The sequence below is a fragment of the Idiotropiscis lumnitzeri genome, chromosome 5, assembly GCF_059441095.1.
Source record: "Idiotropiscis lumnitzeri isolate Australia: NSW breed Sydney's pygmy pipehorse chromosome 5, RoL_Ilum_1.0, whole genome shotgun sequence".
NCBI lineage: Eukaryota > Metazoa > Chordata > Actinopteri > Syngnathiformes > Syngnathidae > Idiotropiscis > Idiotropiscis lumnitzeri.
This window is the reverse complement of record NC_142395.1, coordinates 10036294-10052782: the sequence shown is the minus strand read 5'-3', so window position 1 is coordinate 10052782 and position 16489 is coordinate 10036294. Positions and strand designations below refer to the sequence as shown.

General features: G+C 39.8%; 1 protein-coding gene across 4 annotated transcripts in view; it reads right to left on the bottom strand.

Annotated features, from left to right (window-relative positions):
• Positions 1 to 16489, bottom strand: part of znf609b (zinc finger protein 609b) — a 76125-nt gene extending 59636 nt beyond the window's left edge. For 2 of the 4 annotated variants that reach the window (XM_088296607.1, XM_088296611.1), the window contains exon 1: positions 15942 to 16487. The gene's annotated coding sequence lies outside the window, so the exon portion shown is untranslated. Of the gene's footprint in view, positions 1 to 15941 lie in introns of all 4 variants that reach the window. The other 2 variants (XM_088296609.1, XM_088296608.1) reach the window with 2 other exon arrangements.

Here is a 16489-nt window from a genome sequence, read left to right as displayed (position 1 = left end):
TTAAAGTAAAAAATATTCAAAGCAAAACAACCCACGGGCAGTTGATAGTGAGACAGAATTAGTCCTCCAACAAGCGAATAATGCATATGTGCTTGTTTGAATAAAAATGTCCATTCGGATACAGTGACTGGCACGAATGTTCCGTCATGCGTATATTATGAGCCCAAACATGAGAGGGAGAGCAGCATGTCAGAGTACAATGTTGCTATTTAAAGGGGAAATGGAAACTTGTTTCACTAGTCTAGCAAAATCATGTGGAGTCCAGCCAGGCTCCACACAGCTGGTGTCAAAGTAAACAAATAACTTAACATAGCATTGCTTCACGACACTTACATTCCATAGCAAAGGGTAAATTATGATGGACTGTTATACTGTCGCGCTTCCACAATAACGCAAAGATAGGGTGGCTGTAGCGGGTAGGATGAAAATGATTTTAAACATAGCATTAGCTAAATAAAAGCATGAGACGGAGGGCTACTTTTGTGTGCTAACGCCTATAGCTGAAAATGTCATTTAAAACCACCCACGACCTACTTCGTTGTCAGAAGAATCGGAATATAAAATGTGGTAGAACAGAGTCAGACTGTTACGTCCCAAAGTAGATAGTGTTGTCGCATTAAGTCGATAAACTGGGGCCAGTCCTCATCCAAATAAATGTACAAGCCAGCCAACAATCAGTGTTAGGGGTGTGATCAGAGATTCCCAAAAGAAAATATTGACGATCCGTAACATTGTCAGCTCTGAAACTTGAACTCAATTCCCAGTGAATATATTGACAGACTATAGTCCGATGCAAATAAAACACACAGTAACATTTCATACCATTTCTAGATTTCTATTATCATTTATGCATACAACCAAGTAATCTAGCCATCCATCATCTGGTCCGCTTCTTCTTACGAGGGTCGTGGGGGGTCTTCAGGCAGTAGGTACACTTGCACTCTTCTTAAAAAAATGTTTTTAGAGCAACATTTGTTTCCTTTCCTAAACATACAGCATCCACACACCGCACCATTTGGCATTTTTATTATTATAATTTTTTTTTATTAGAATGATTATATCGTAGTGAAAAGCCAAAAGCAAAATGACGATTCAATTTTGTTTAATTGCCAGTACAAACGTGGACATATCATGGTAAAAACTGGATAACAAAGAAAAAGAAATGCTACTGTACAGGGCTCGACATTCGCCACCATTATGGTCGCAAATGCTGCCAATTTTTTTCAATGTGTGCTGATAAAAATGTCATCCGGTCCTACAGCACAAGTGCATGTTTTAATGATCCTAGTGGTTTATAAGGCAAAGTCGCTCCAACTCCGTCTGTTCGTCCGTCTGTCAGACTGCACACAGAATGCGGAACGGGCATCAGGTTAAACTCTTCCTGTATGAATTAAATAAATAACTATCCAAGTCTGGATGTGTACTTTGCCACGTTCACGGCCATCTAACTGAACAAGCACTATTTGCTTTCTAAGGTACAGCCTCCCATTCAGCTTGCTCACATTCACTGAGGCACTCACAACCTGCTCCGCGTTTTGGCAACAGACGCTTGTCTATTTTCAGTGGTACATGTAGAATTACACCCGAAGGAAAAATGAGAATGTTGAATTAATATTGCTGAATTATACGAAGCGCGTTATCAAAAGGGTATAGGTGTATGTATAAAAAGAGAACTAGTGCTACAATTTGTTTATGCTGAAATTCATGACACTAGCTATCAATGTTTTTTTTTGGGTGATTTAACGTTTTGGAATCAGTAAATCTGAAAATGAACAAAAAATGTTACCTTTAATAGGATAGGTTTATTTAGCCATTGTCACTGTATCCAAATCATATAATCCTTAGGCCTTATATGGAAATGTATTGTATTGATCAAAAAACATGGTTCCACACACATAAATGGTCTTCAAGCAAAACTGAGTAATGGTGTGGTGAGGATAATGAATACCCTTCTAGGTAGACACGTTCGCAGAACTTGGTAAATAGACTAATGTTACAATCTAATTCAGTTACAACATATAAAGACCTTTGCAAATATGAGTCTGCCCAAGAAATACAGTGTATCTAAATATTACACTCTGAGCACTGTAAAAATCATTGTTTTTCCATAATGTTGAACTACTTTTATAGCACCAGCAACCACTAAAACGGTGCCAAAACCACGCTGTGCAACTCAAGTTGGCCGGGCCTACTGCAAACAGAAAGAACATTCATACTGCAATCCAGAGCACTTAAGACTGTCAAATACCATTAATGATCTCCCAATTTAGGTTTTACATTGACTCAAAAAAATAACCACCATAATGCCAAACAAGTTGCTCATCTTTATTTGGACATAAGGCAAAGTAATGCGTTGCTTAGGGAGTGAGCCTTTAAGCTACCAATTACATCTCAAGTGGAAAGCTGATGCAGAGGACAATGTGCGGTGGAAGAAAAATTATCACAGACCATTAGAGTGGAAAGTGAGTTGAGATTTGGAACTGAAAGAAAAAAAAACACACCCATATATATGACAATAAAAGCTCTGACATGCAAAATGTACCAACCAATCAGGCCATTCAACCCGTGCTGGCAATTTAACATTGAGAATGTGGAAAACATACAAGAACAAGATATTGACCTTGAAAAGTCACAATACAATGCAATACTATTTTATTTGTATAGTGCAAAGTGCTTCACATAAAATGGCAATAATTCAATAACAAAGACATTAGTCAACACTCAACAGTTTGTCTTCCCCATTGGTGGGATTTTACTAAAAAAAAAAAAATAGATTTCTCGATTCCAAATATTTTCCATCAAGCCAGCATTGAATTTAGCAAAATGCAAACAAACCTTACGCAGGCCATGAAAAACTATTCAAACAAATGTAAAGATCATACAAAGGACATCTTTATTAAATATAAAATGAGGTTTTTAAAGACTCTGCTCACTAAAATAATATGGTCAAGCCTGGATGTTGTGATAAGTCAAGCAAAAACCTTAACAACAAGCAACTCTGGGCAGCTATCTGGTGTGAAAAACCGGTCTCTGTCACGGGTTGTTGGCAGACCATGAAGCCTGGGAAGTCGCGGTGCACTGACTTGGAGCTCGGGATACCAGCGGCCACCCACAATGAGCCAAAAATTCCCTTGCCGTGACAGCCGGCCATTGTCCCGGAGCGAGAATGGAGCCGGGGCGCCGAGGACCGCCTCTTTGGCGGTCGTGAAAGTGCGCGCATGGCTTGGAAAGAACCAGAGAGCTCACACGGCAGGGCATTATCATTAATAATATAAATTTGCTTTTATGTAGTCATTCACTAGTTAAAAACAAATCTGAATCGTAATGTGAACGCAATGTGTGAAGAAATTAATACAAAAAAACAACGCCATGCAAGGTGCAAAATTGCAGAGCTTGCTAATCAGCCACCTAATTTGAGTAGCAACTTTGTCATGTTGAGTAGCAATTTTTTTTAGCTGGTTAATCTCAAGGAGCTGAAGCACAGGTTTTTATGTGGGGACGCATGATAATTATCTGATATTGGAAAAAAATAAGATCATATTTATCGGTCTGATATTGCAAAAAAAAGGCTGATATTTCCGACAACTTGTTCGCTTCTGTTTGAGTCGGCACTCACGAGCAAGCATGCATGCACACAAACACACACGTCTACAGTGCTTTTTTTTTCTTACTATTTCATTGCTTTTGTCTATACATATATTAAATGTCTGTAAAACACTAGTTGGGGGATAAAATATGACCAACTTTATTAAAAGGTAAAATAAGCATCAGAGCTCTTGAGATTGCTCATCGCCACACCACATCTCAGAGAGTAGTTGTCGTAGAGTACACTCATGTCATCCTCAGACCCAACAACACACACACCCAAATAAGCGGGATTGAAATGTTTTATCCTTTAAGAAGCAACAACTGATATATTTGTAGTATACAAAATAAAACAAAACGGCCATCGAAAGCAGGAAATCAGTTATCTGCATTGGTTGAAATTTTAATTTGTGCATCACAAGTTTTATGAAAAAATAAAAATATTACAATAGAACGGGGGACTTTGTGTTTTAGTATTACTGAAAGGTCTATCAAATAATTGAATACTCTGAAATACTAAATGCTTGGTTAAAAAGCAACTATGAATACAAAAGAGAAAATGTGACAATTCACTTAATAACGAACGACTAATTGGTTGCGAATCAGTAGGCAAGATTCAGTCATGTGACTGTGGGAAGAGTTAAGAAGAAGACGACATTGTTTCAAATTTAGAAAATGGAGAAATGGAGGAGTCTCATCTTAGCGGGACTTTAATGGTCCACATTTCTAGCCTGGAAAGGATTGGAGTTGTGGGTTGGAATAACATTGTAAGATGTGCCAAAACGGTTGAACTCCGAATTCCAATTTGCGTTAGACGTGACCCCAAAGCAGTATCATTCATAGTTTGTTCCATAATTTAACCTTCATTCAGTGTTCATATAATGGAAGTGTAGTGAACTAATACTCTCTTGCAGTGCATGCATTATCATTAAGCAAGCGGCTTATGACAACTTTATCTTTTTAGCTGGCTCATTAATGCCATAGTCCATTTATATTTTACTTGAGTGACTGTGACTTGACGAGGATCAGACATGGCCAACACTGGCGCTATAGTATGTTTAAGACAGGAACCTCCTTCACGGTTAAAACCAGATATTTAATCGCTTTAGTATGCACAATATAATCTTATTGCAAGGGTTGTACTGACTCGACTGGTCATTTATTTGAATGACATTACGTAACACTCATTCCGCGTGAGCATGTCTCGCACACACGCACAGGTGCAACACTCCTTCATTGCTTTAGCGTCTGCTTCTTCTTCGTGTTTGGAGGGTTAGGGATGCTTCCATATCTAACGCTAACCCTATCTTTGATCGAAGGAATTATCGCTTGATATGATCACATATCCATCACGATACATAGGGATACTGAATATATTTAAACGGCTCAGAATATGCATCAATGTAAAAAAAAAAAAATAAAGAATTAATTCGCCATGCCATGTTAACTATAGCAGCACTCATGTCTGTGCTGTAAACAAACTGCATACGTACATTGCCTTCGTTACTTGACTTGACAATCCGGCTGTCAACATTCGTGGACAGATAACTTTTTTATTTATATATTTAATTATTTGGCGCTGTACTTCCTCTAAAAAAAAAAATGCCTCGTCTACCGCTGCCTGTCTGCAATGCACATTCGTGGTAATTTGGGTCATCCGTGATGCAAAACGAAAGCATTGTGGTTAATTGGGTTTCATGGCTAACCCGTGTTAGCATTAGCAACAGAGTCCGAAAGTCCGTACACATTTTACAAAATTATTGAATGCAAACTAAATCTCCCTTTCACAGCAGTACGGCGGTGATAAACGAGCATCTATAAAGGAAGCACATTGCGGCTGATGCCCGATTTATTGTGTGACGCGGAAAACATCTCGTGAATTTACCAATGTCGACCTATTTTTAATTGAATACAATACAAAGACAAGATATCTGAACTGATCTGTTTTATCAAATATTAATTAACTTTTAATTTTATGGCAGCAACACGGCAGCTGGCAAAAGAAGAGGAATGCTCACCAACGCCCTACAGAAACATCCCACAGGTGACCAGGCAAACTGGGAACAGGCCAAGATCGGGTATAAAAGGAGCTTCCCTGAATTGCTCAGTCGTTCACAAGCAAAGATGGGGCGAGGTTCACCTCTATGTGAAAAATTGCAGGAGAAAATAATAAAAATGTTTACGAACAATGGTCCTCAATGTACATTTCCAAGGAATTTGGGGAATTCATCATCTACGGTCCATAATATCAAGAAAAGGTTCCGAAAATCTGGACAAATCACTGCATGCAGGTGCCAAGGCTGAAAACCCAACAATAAATTCCTGTGACCTTCCCGCTGGCGACACTGCATCAAAGACTGACATCAATGTGTAAAAGACATCACCACATGGGCTCAGAAGCACTTCAGAACAATGTCAGAAAATACAGTTTGGCGCTACATCTGTAAGTGCAACTTTAAACTCTATTATCCAAAGCAAAAGCCATTTATCAACATCACCCAGAAACGCCACTAGCTTCTCTGGGCCCGAGCTCATCTAAGATGGACTGATGCAAAGTGGAAAAAGGTCTGTGGTCTGACGAGTCCACATGTCATGTCATGTCCTCCAGGCAAAAGAGGAAAGAACCATCCGAACTGTCATGGGCGCAAAGTTCAAAAGCCAGCATCTGTGATGATATGGGCCTGTGTTAGTCCCAATAGCCCAGGCGGGTCACAAGTAGAAAGATGAGGAATTGCAATGACATGCTTAGTAGTAGGTTTTCAACCAAGTAGGGCTGGGCGATATGACCTAAAATCAATATCGCGATAAATTGGGCAATTTTACCTCGATAACGATAAATGCACGATAAATTCCCCCTGAGGACCAAAATCAAAATAAATGCAGAAAATGCATATTAACTGCTTTTTTTTATTGACCAACTGGTACACATTACTTTCAATGAAAAATAGAAGTACAAAAATCATTTGAATAAACATTCAAAATAGCTTGCTTTGCATGACTTGAACAATGTCACAAAGAACAGGAAAAAAGGGTACCTCTCACAAAATCTTTTCCTGCAAATAGATTGTGCCGAGATGGTGTAATGCCATTTGCAAATGCTTAGATTTGTGTAAAGGTATCTTGTAAACAATATAAATAATGCCATGTGCAAAGGCACTAGTCGCCTGTAAACAAAATGCTAAATAAAATGAAAAAAAAAATCAATGGAATGCCAGTGCCAAACAAACGCGTGTGCTTCATCAGTAAAATGTGCCGTCTCGAGTACTCCGGTGCGCAGTCGCCACTTGTCGTCTATGTACTGCACATTTCAGGCTCAAACAGGGATGCATGTTGCGACTCGACCACAAGTCGGATGTGGATGCAAAATGCTCGACATGTCTCCGCTCCCGTCCCGATGTTGTCCATATCGGGAAGTGCGGTTTGCGGCAAATATTTTCGTACCTCTTGTCGGCTACGTTCCTGAGGCGTTTAAATCCTGTGCGCTCCACTGTAACTTCAGGAGCTCTATCTTTAGCTATGTGCTAGGCTATCCCGTCCACCACTGAGACGTTCTCTCGTATGGTTTCGCCTCCGTTAGTGGGCTGTTGTCACTTGTCCAACCTTGCTTCTCACTTTGAACTTTTAGCACAAGCTCCAAGTCAACAGCATGGTTGTGTTGTGGGTGGTGAAAAAGAAAAGGTTGGACGCGCTGTTTCAGGTGCTTACGACGCACTTTGTAGTTCATGTTCTTTTGCGCAAACATCGTCTTTATGGAACCCAAAACATTTCCAAACGACAGATGTCGAATTTCTTTTTGGGACAAGCGCGACAAGACCAATTTCAACTAACGTTACTTCGTCTTTAGCCGTGTCAGCCGCTTCTGAATTTGAATCGCCAGCTACGAACGCGTCTTGTGTTTACATTCTTCTACAGCGCCTGAGTCACGTGACTACATGCGCTGGAGCAGACTTAAAGAGGCATGAACATTGCCGCAGACAGAAAAGACTTTCCTTTTTCATTTTTTTTTTTTAGACACCGAATTTACCGACATGGGCAAAATGATGTCGGTCATTCTAATAAATTTCGGTAACGGTAAATTTTCGGTTAATCGCCCAGCCCTACAACCAAGTGTTTATTCTGTTCACTCTATGACTTAAAATGTCTCAAAGCCACTTAAAATGCTAATACCCACAGTAGCTAGTGGAAAACATTTACATAGTTAAATCTCCTGGTGGAGCAATTAGTAATCACCTGATTCACATAACCGTTGATATGGCATTGTGGGATTAGTCAATGGCCGCGATTAAAAATAAGTTTCCTGACTCTCCCGACTCACTGTTGACCCACTTATATGGAGTCCACTTTTTGAGCATGTGTATCTGCGTTCAGCCATGCTGCACTATTTCATTGACTTGTCGAGAGCACATAACTGAAATGCATACTGTTATAGAGAAATCCAAGCGTTGCACATGCTCATCCAAATGCCCCTGCAGAGTCAGGCCTCTCGTGACAAAAACAGAACAGGCCACCGCTGAGTGACTAATAAACTGCTCCACTGTTTGCGCCACCGACAGTTGATGTGTTTCCATGTAAATGTCTAACTAGAGAGAGGGCAAGGACAACCATTAACCTCAAATAACTGCCTCCCTTGCTCCCAGCGGCAGCTCAACATGAGGCAGTCAACTTAAGATCCTCTTACAATCTTATCGAATCAGGCGACAAGATCTATCTATGAACTACTCGGTTGTCAACGGTGCTATTACGGTAGCACTGAAATTGGAGATAACAGCTTCAATGTTGCTTATAGACATCCAAAACACAGGGAATGTCACTCAAATGATTTCAGATAAATACACAGAAGCTAGAAGAAAGGAAGTTGAAATGAACATTCCGGAAAGATCAATCTCAGTTCATTTTCAGTGATCAGAAATGTACATTCAGTCAACCAAAAATATTTTTTAATGGTTTCATGTTGGTGATTTTAAAGATTATATGCATGGTAGCAGTAGACAGCTGTTCAGATACTACTTTTGGTTCACAAAGATGGCACATTGCCTCCGTCTGTAGTATTTACTCAGCCCATTACTGAAACAATGTCATGTTGACATTTCTGCAAAATGTTGGGGAAAAAGGCTTATTCTCAAGAGACAATTTCCCCTCACACGTTTAGAGATTCACTTTACGGAATACTTGAAAGAAAACAGGCAGACTTAATGTATGCTCTTGCAATATTACTCTATTTTCCCCCCCAGAAGTCTAACAATAAAAGAATTGTTGTCATATGTATTACATCAAGTGTACTTGCCTTAAAGTTGCTCCTTTAGCATTTCTGTAAGTCTTCAGCCAACCTGTCTTCCTTTTCCTCTGCTTCCCCGTTTTTCCATACATATTAATCAATGTGGACCAATGCATCATTGTGGTTTCATACCCTTCTCCTGTCTGATACATTTCCCTTTAATGCCTTTTATGGGCTTTAAAGATGATGTCTTGGGTTGGATGATGCAACAATGTAAATTACATGGCAACAAAAAAAAGAGAAAATCTATAGGATCATAATAATTTCCTTATGAAATAACAGTAAAAGAGGTTAAAAATATTCTTGATTATTTTTACTTTGGGGATAAAAAAAAAAAGGTCCAATTTATGATTATTGTAGTTTCATTTAGCTTCTGTCGGAGGTCTCTAATACATCACACATTGAGATTTTCATGAATCAGAGGGATAGATTTGCTGCTTGAGCTGATTGACTAAATAACTTACCTCTTTCAAATGAGAGAGTACAGCCAACTTGGACAGAAACCAACCAGATTTGTTGGATTGAAGCATGACTGCTCAAGTATCCATGCAGAGTGCAAGTAATTTTGTCATAAGCTACGCATGGCACAAGGGTCAGAGTAAAGCAACAAACTACGCCTGCAGCAGCTCTAGAGTAGTAAGCCGTCACTATCGTTACTGATTATATCTGTCAGAGCAAAGGGTTGAGGTTCCGGCAAATGCTTAACAATTTGCTTGTTGGCCAAACGCCTTCTTCACAGCCATAGTAAGATGGTTAGCCTGCTTCTTTATAATCGTGTATGACATCCATTTTTATATCTTCATATGTAAATGTGGCGCATCCATTTTTTATTTCAACTATGTAAATCTGGCTCTATTATGTTGTTAGACTAATTGGAAAAGGAACAGGGCATGTGATAATTGCTTTACACAGCCTGCCTTCGATCTAATTATGAGAACCAATGATTGAGCTGGATTCAATCTGATCCAAAATACATACATAAATACCGTATGAATTTAACATCACTTTCATATCACTTACTCAAACGTGTTGACGCAATTCATTTAAAAGAATAATATGACACACTTACTTTGATAGCTATGATGATGACTTTACATCTTACATATTAATACCATTTATGGTATAACAGAGAAAAATAATGCAAGGTTGGGGGAGGGGGAGGGGGTAAGGTCTTTCGCAGGATAGTGCTAACTTTCTTATGAGCTCGAGTCCAAATCATTGAAAAAAAGCTTTGAGGAAACGGAACTTTCACTTCCGCCATCTTAGGACTGATTTATAAGTGGAAAGTAACAGTCAGCTGCAGCATTCAGAGCAACTGAAGCAAGAGCAATTAACAAGGTCATGCTGCTTTTGAACGGCAGAATAAAAGCAGCATTCAACAGTATTATGTCAAAGATACCAACGCTATTTGATACGGATTCTTTTTACAAGCGCAAGTAAAACAAATTATTGAGAGGCCGGTACTAAAAATGACATTTTATATTGGTCCAGATTGTTCCGCAATACAACAGCTAACAATATTTTTATGGCTGGTGTGGGGGGGGGCGTTGAGTATAACCTGCACACACATCCTAGGAAAAGATTGATCACAAGTCCCTGGCAAAAAAAATAAAATAAAAGTTATTGTGCAACTAGCTTTCAAGCTGTGCAATTTTCTTTGACGGTTTGCCGTTTTACATTCATTTCAGGAGCAAAAAAAAGTCACAATTGTCAAAACAGAAGAAAATATTTTCACAGACCATTTGAGATGTCAAGCACTTTTGCCAACAGGTCTTCATGTTCCAAATAAAACATGGTTCTCCACACACAAAAATAATGTGGTGGGACAAATAAAAAGATGAAATAAATTACAAATAAGGTTTGAGATAAATAAACCAAAGTGCTTTTTTAATTTATTTATTTATTTATATTTCCGAAGGGAACACCATTTCTCTTAAGTATCTTCACTAAGTTTCTGTTTTAGCTGTCCAACGGAGAATGCAACAGCTATTTCACATCCAGGTCAAAGCTTCCATCTAAATCAAAATGTTGCACCTCTCCCCGTGGATACTAGACCTAAAAAACAACAGGACATCACGAAATTTTGGACGCTTCAATGCAGGTATATACTGTAGGCTCATACTTGTGACAATATGAGCCTCCATGAAATTGTTGCCTTAAGAGCTGTCGGAATTCTCAGAAGCATATACCGTACTGTATCACTTGCAGGGGGTGTTTTAGTCTGTCCGCATGCTAAGAGGTGATATGTCATTGCATTCTGAATGTTTCAATTGCTGCCATTCACCGCAAAGGTGAGGCCATTTAAGTGCAGTGACCAAAGTGTCATATTGAAGAAGACAGTCTAAGATGAGCACTGTGTAATGGCCCATTATCCAGCTGACAGTCGGCACAGTCAGAGGTTCAATCTGATCATAAAGGACACTTTCATCAGCCATTGTAAAAGGATAGTCATGTTTTTACAATCCTCCATTTTCAAATTTGATCCATGGTTCACAGTAGCTTCTGCCGCTTTAGGGTGTAAAAAATGTAACACGGAGCCTTAGTTAAGTGTACTTACTATACATCGTTCAACGGGAGACAATTTGAATTTCTGCTTCAGGAGTAATGAAGCAGTATGAATTTAATCTTTACCATGAGGAATTTAAACCAGAAACCAAGGAGAGTTTTTTTGTTCCTGTTTTGGGAATATTCTCCGTAAATCCAAGAGGTGTGTGGAGATTCCATCAGATCAGCAGTTCCTGAAATAGTGCAAACAACCCATCTGGCAACAACAACCGTGTCACATTCTAAGTCACTTAAATCATTTGTCTTCCCCTTTCCTACAGTTGACTTGAACTTCAGGAGATGTTTTGACCGTGTCGAAAAGTCTTAAGTGGTCATATGAAGCACTTTAACAGATGTAGGACCTGCCCGATGCAACAAATGGCTGCAAAAATGATAAAAACTCAACATCTGGTACATTATGGATTCAGAAAGTACTATTTAAAGGTTGCTGATAGAGACTTTTGACAAGAAGTCTTGTCTGTCTTTTGCCCAACCCCCACAGTTTGTGGTAAACATCCAAACCCTCGGGAAACATCACATTACAATGTGAACCGCAAACCTGTTCCTCCTTCTCTCACTGTCAAATAATATTATCCATACTCTGGCTCACAGCACACAATGCATTATATCAAGCAACCAATTTTGAATGTTATTTCATTTGTATATAGTGTGAAGATTTACCCATATTCATCTGATATCATTCAACAGCAAAACAATAACATTTCCAATTGCATTAATTGTGCTCTTTAAAAACTACTCTTAAAATATGCGTACAACATCTGTGATTCAAATTGACATCAAAGCACTGAATCATATTAAATTCTTAAATACAAGTCTCCAAAGTGCCATTCAATGATCATACAGAGTGAGTGCTGTGAGCACACTACAGTAGACAATTTCCTCTCAGCAATCAAACCAAATAAAAAGCTGCAGCAGTAGAGATCTCTATGTGATAAATCATATAACTGTGATGTTACAAATTTGCCATTTCAAAATGTGCATGTTTTAACAAAACTGACCGAGCAGCTCAAGATTGTAAGGCTGCAAAAGTGGACACTTGGTGTTGATGACAGTACCATGCATCGGCTCAAACATTTTGGCTTGTCAAGCAGAACTCTTGACAGCTGCTGTGAGAATTGTGATTGGAAAAAGCATAGCTGAAGGAGCTTTGCATGTTAAGAAATAATTCTTCTCCATCAAATTATTTATGCCACAATTATTAACACCCTCATGTTAATACTTTATAAAAACCCACTTTTCTGCTTCAACAGAAAGATAAACTAACAAATGAAACAGGTTCGGACAAAAATGATGGTTGTCTTGACTTAGTATTTTGTTCCACAACATTTTTGGCAATCACGGCAATCAAACATTTTTGTAACGTGACTTCTCTACCTCTAAAAATGTATTTTGGCCCAGTTTTCATGAGCAAACTACTCCAGGTGTCTCAGGTTTGAAGGGTGCTTTTTCCACATGACATATTTCAGCTCCTTCCACAGATGTTCAACAGGATTCGGATTGAGACTCACGGGGTGCCACTTCGGAATATCCCAACGTTTTGATCTTAGCCATTCATGGGTATTATTCTCTGTGTTTTGGGTCATTAACCAGTTGCGAGACCCATGACCTGCGACTAAGCCCAAGCTTTCGGACATTGGGCAGCACATTTCTCTCTAGAATATCTTGATAGTCTTGAGATTTCAATGTACCATGCACAGATTCAAGACAACCTGAATATTACAAAGCCTCCTCCATGTTTCACAGTAGGGAGAGTGTTCTTTTCTTGCTATGCTTCATTTTGGCACGTGAACATAGAGCTGATGTACACGTGCCAAAAAATTCCAGTTGTCCAAAAATTCAATGGTAAGATCTGACAGTGATTTACCTTGACGTTGGAGTTCACCTTTAACTTTGGGAGTTGATCTGGGTTCTACTGTTACCATTCGTATTATCCATTTCTTCAAATTGTCAATAATTTTCCACTTGCAAGCAGTCACAGGAGCTTCAAGCTGCTTGGAGATGGTCTTCCAACTATTATCTTAAACATGCTTGTGTATAATTTTCTTTCTAATCTCCTGAGACAACTCTCAACTTTGCTTCTTATAGTCCATATTTAGTGTGGTACACACCGAACCGAAAAATGACTTGTCACCCTTTTAATTGAACTACAGAACGAGTTTATAGACAACTGTGATGCTAATTAGGGTCGAACACGTCCCTATGCTCAAATTTTGTTTTCTAGGGGTGAGGGGAAAAAGAATTTGCGTTTAAACAAATCAAGTGTAATGTTAGGTTCCCATTGGCTAATTTTCATTACACTTTCATTGATTCTTTTTGTGTGACTAGAGTGTGTTTTTCTTTCATTACCTGAAGGGTATCAATAATTTTGTTTACATGTAGTTTACACAGAAATCAGCATTAATATTTCAGACAGAATTTCAGCTGAACTGCAAGTCAGACCAGGGAATGTCATTTAAAAAATGAGTGAATCAAAGAGAATGGCACCACTTGGTAGAAACATGGCATTAGTTGATTGATGGAAAGATTCGATTGAATGCAAAATGTCAAAACTCTTGAGTCAGTGTTATGTTAGCCGCTATGAAATATTTCAGTTTTTTTTTTTTTTTTTTTCGTTTCGCTGTTCTGTAACCTACCATTGACATGGAATTGGGGGGCAAAGGCAACCTGTCAATTTTACGCCGCCGGAGTTAGTTTCAGAACCTTGACAACGATTGGACAGAAACTATGTGTAATGTGAGAATGCTGGAAAGGCAGGACAGAAGAGTGAAGTTGAACCGTTACTCGCGTCTCCCACCCTGTTGTGTTGAAAACAATTGTTGCAACAAGTACTGTATAGGTCACACCAGATTAAGCCCATCACACATCCTATTATCTTAACTGTGGAATGCCGTGTCACTGCGTTAAAACAGACACAGCTGCGGCAATCTCCTGCTTTAGTGGATTCAAACCACAAAGTGGTCGGGCCTAAAACACTACCCAACATATTCCTATAAAAATTGAGCGAGCCAACATGTTGCTCCGCTTGTTAACAGAACTCATCAATGCAAAGTCTTGTTCCAGTATGTGCTTCTATACCGCAATCCATGTGTGTCAGCACCATTGGATTTTTAAATGAGCTCTTCCAGCATTCTGTCAGTACCACTTATGAATACACATTTCAATAAGACACTACAACTATCCACAAAGTGAGTGAGTTTGGTGTAACTTTCTGTAGGATCTTTCCCAAGCAATATTCTTTTCACAGATCAACATTACATCCTTGCTTTGTAGTCACGAAAGAACTGTTTGCATGAGGCTGCTGTTCAATGTAAAAAGCAATATTCAATGTGGGACGCATCAATCTCAAGATAATGCTTAATGCTGTTGAAATTGCAAAGTTGCAGCTAGTTCATAATAAAATCAGCTCTTACTTGAGTATGCCCTTTGTATGCTTACGGTAAACAATTACCACAACACAATTGTAGTAGAATTAAGTTTTGGCAAGCAATTATATTGTAAACGGACGACTGACAAAAACTTGATTGACCAAACACATTACAAACCGGTTATGTGACCACAACAGACGTTTTCCACATATTCCTGCCTCAGAGAGGCTTTACCGAAGGGCCACACCCCCCATTTCAACTAAAAGTATTTCCTGGATCCCAGATTGTGTCTAATGTTGACTCCTTAACACAAAAGACTGTTTGGCATGCCTGTAAACCTCTAGATGATTAGCCACTTAGAAGGACCACAAAAATACCAGCTACCCAAATGACACAGGAGCAGCCATATTTGTTTAACTGATGATCGTGTGCTTGGAGTAAAGCAGACAACTTATAAACAAACCATTTGCCACAGCAAACTGCATGCAGGCAATCTGCTGTGGATGGAAAACTGGTACCTATGGCGTTATCTTTATCTCCTGAGAGCACTGCTCAAGATTTACCACCACACTGTAACACTGCACCTACTCTTGTTGACAGCAGCATAATCAAATGGGAAATACCCTCAACAGTGACACAGTTCATAAACATGCTTTCCTTTGGGATGTATGTGAGAACTACCCCCCTTGAGGACCCCCTGGGGTACCCGGTACACCGGACTTCAATGAGTTCGTTTGTAGTTACTCTGTGTCAGACACGAGGTACAGTCCTTTAAATCCTAATCCATAATCATTTCCACTTTAATGACGTGCCTTTATTCGGCAAATCACATCAGATGATGTGCCAATTGTTTACTTGACGTACAGTACAGTTCGCCACCTGCGTGAGGTTGAGACTACGTTGGTAGAACGTGACTATCTTTCGTACTTTTTCGTGTTTGTAAGAGGTGAACTTCAAGAGGGGCACGGGGAGTTCGGCTGGCTGTGATAAGATCATCTGACGCGTAGACTGAAACAATGAGCTCAGCCTCGGTAACATTAGCTTCCTCTCTGCGGCATGCTGTGTTGGCTATCTGTTCCCAAGCTAGCCAACCTCGGGCTAACGATAAACAGCCAACGAGTCATAATAACAATAAAGGAGGATCAACTTACTGACTTAGCTAGCCATGCGTATTCCTGGTCCTCGTTTTTCCATGGTGACGGCCACTCCGTAAAAAAAAAGTACCAGTCAAGAGTAACGGCTTATGAATTGCACTAACAGCTCGAGAAAAGACGAAGCAGCCGACAGCAGTGGCGGCGCAATCCCCAAAGACATCCACCACAGGAGAGGAGGGGAGGCCAGCGATTCACTGGACTTGTGCCATCTCAAGTGGAGATAACGTTCGCGTCAACAACGAAGACGACCGAGCCCGGAGGGGAGGAGGAGGACATGTTCGAGGTGCACCCGGCAGACCAACAACAAGCCCGCTCCTCTCCCGCGACCCTCAACCAATGTCGTAATCCCACAGCGAATAGCTTTCCACTCAGGTTAATTCCTCCGTATTCGCAGTTTGAGCGTGAAACAGCGCAGCAGCTCTTCGTGTGGGAACTGATACAATGTAGCCAAGCAGTGGAAGCAGCATAGGAGGAGGAGGAGGAAGACGCCTGGAACACCTGGAGACAAACTCCACACGGATTGAACCGATGGAACACACGGACGC